Genomic DNA, 2,348 nt, shown 5'->3' on the forward strand with positions numbered 1-2,348 from the left:
CTACACGCTCACCAAAACAAACAGCGACGTTACACTTTGGATTTCCTGCATAAGAATGTTTTTAGTGATCTGGCCGAGGCAAAGTGGGGGTTATTTTTCTCAGAGCAGAGCTGATTGTGAGGAGACATGATTGACGTGTAGGAAATAATGGGAAGCATGGAATTACAGATTGATGGAAACAGTTGCTCTTGATCGATCACCAGGGTTTGTAGATTTCAGACAAGATGCAGAAAGCTTTGAATAGATTTGTCGGAAAAATTTATCAGTCTGCAGGTGTTAGACTCTGGAACTCACTCTCTATAAAGATTAGTTGGACATTTAACTCTTCATTCTTCTCTGATTCCATTGGCAAAGGAGTTTTAAAAAATGCTCAAAGACGAGCATTCCCGCGAGCAACAATGATGCGATCGGTGGCTTTGTGAAATGGAAAAGTGCCCATGGCCAACGTGTCCGTCTATTCAGCTTCCCTCCTGTGACGACGCTAGAATATTGACTCTCATGTTTTCGGGGACATTTAATGAACGCATTCTTGTTCCTGCAGATTAAGAACTCATACCTTATTTCGGCCGCAGAGAAATCATTTTTAATGCGTAATAAAAGTCAACACTGCCCTCGAGCCAGGTAGGACTCGAACCTACAGTCTCCTGATCTGTAGTCAGGCGCGTTATCCATTGCGCCACTGGCCCAACGCGCAGCCTGATGCTCAAGAGACTTGATGTTAGCACGGACATGATTAATAGCAGTGATGTTCACTAATTGAACAAGCAATAAAGATAATCACTGTCAAACTTCAGTCCAGTCTTCATCACCTTTCAATGCAGGATTTTTCCAAAAAAAAAACTCGTATGTGGATTATTTTCGTCTCAGAAACATTTATAGAAAGGCAAGGGACAGAGGTGTTCATGGGATACACTTTTCCATCAATACCAGTCACTAATCCACAACCAAACGTCTCCCCAAAATACCACATCCTCATGGACCACAACAATGATTTCAAACAATATCATTTATTTTCATCTCTGTTCACACTAAAGATAGATAAACCAACAGTGACCTGATAAATTAAAAAAAATATAAAACTGAACCAGGGAATAGAGGTGGCTGACTTGGGGCTGTTTCTGGGAAGAAGAGTCAGGCTCTCTTTGGCTTAATTCGCGACCCCAGATACACTATGTTTGGGTCCAGAATTATATAATGACCAAACATGAAACCTGTATCTGGGCTTAAAGTCTGATTGAAGATTTGTAGCTCGGGTGTCCGTTGTTGTGGTTCTGTTCACCGAGCTGGAAATTTTTGCTGCAAACGTTTCGTCCCCTGGCTAGGGGACATCATCAGTGCGTTGGAGCCTCCTGTGAAACGCTGCTTTGATGTTTCTTCCGGTATTTATAGTAGATGTATAGATATATAGTGTATCTGGGCTCTAGCACCTGGCGCTTCCCTCTCCTTTCGCCCTCACTCACCGACTATCGATTGGAAACGACATTTCATTCCAATGATCATTCGCTGCATGCACGCTCACCAATCATGTTAACCGTATGCATGCTGCAGGACCCATCCCAACTGATGACGTATAATGCCCAACAGCGAAGAAGAGGCGTTCCTACATGACCAAGCTGGAGGCATTGGTCCTTCAAGCAATCAGAGAAACTCATGGGGTCGCTGGGGGCTCTGATCAATCATAGAATGCTGTTGGGCTAAACTAATCTAACCAGAACTTCCACATCCCAACGCTCAATCAAACTTCGCTTGAAAAATTCTTCCAGTTCACAACACAATTGTTAATGATGACTCTGTCCCCTTTCCCGCTGGTGAAAGTGAGGACTGCAGATCCTGGAGATCAGAGTCAGCAAGAGAGTGGTGCTCAAAAAGCACTGCAGGTCACGCAGCATCCGAGGAGCATGAAAATCTAAGTTTCCGGCAGGCACCCTTCATCAGTAACGTTTCACGCAGCCAATTTATGATCAATATTGCTACTTCCGCTTTTATACCTTCATACCCAGGTTTCAGGCACAGTGGTCTCACAGAAGTTTTGTCTATTGTTTTTCCAATCTACATTTGTCTGATCGTTTTCGATTAGCACCATCAAGACTTCTTTTTACCTCATCAAAAAAATCAGCAGACAGCTCGCCACAATTTTCTATGCACAATTCTATTTTAGCTTTCCTGAATGAAACACATATTTTTTCACGTGGCACCTCATTTTGTCTGGTATGCCCATTTGCAACATCTTTCACACAGCTTTAACCGGTAATCCTGTCAGTACTGAAATAGTTTACAAAACGTTTCTCATGGCAACCTGAAAGTGTGCACACCTTTTAAAGATGAGGAAATATGTCTGAATGAGTTGT

General features: G+C 42.8%; 1 non-coding gene across 1 annotated transcript; it reads right to left on the bottom strand.

Annotated features, from left to right (window-relative positions):
- Positions 1–613: 613 nt before the first annotated feature.
- trnac-aca (transfer RNA cysteine (anticodon ACA)) lies at positions 614–686 on the bottom strand. Its single transcript has one exon. It is a non-coding gene; the product is annotated as a tRNA-Cys (tRNA).
- Positions 687–2,348: the final 1,662 nt, after the last annotated feature.

The sequence above is a fragment of the Hemiscyllium ocellatum genome, unplaced genomic scaffold (genome assembly GCF_020745735.1).
Source record: "Hemiscyllium ocellatum isolate sHemOce1 unplaced genomic scaffold, sHemOce1.pat.X.cur. scaffold_403_pat_ctg1, whole genome shotgun sequence".
Taxonomy (NCBI): Eukaryota; Metazoa; Chordata; class Chondrichthyes; order Orectolobiformes; family Hemiscylliidae; genus Hemiscyllium; species Hemiscyllium ocellatum.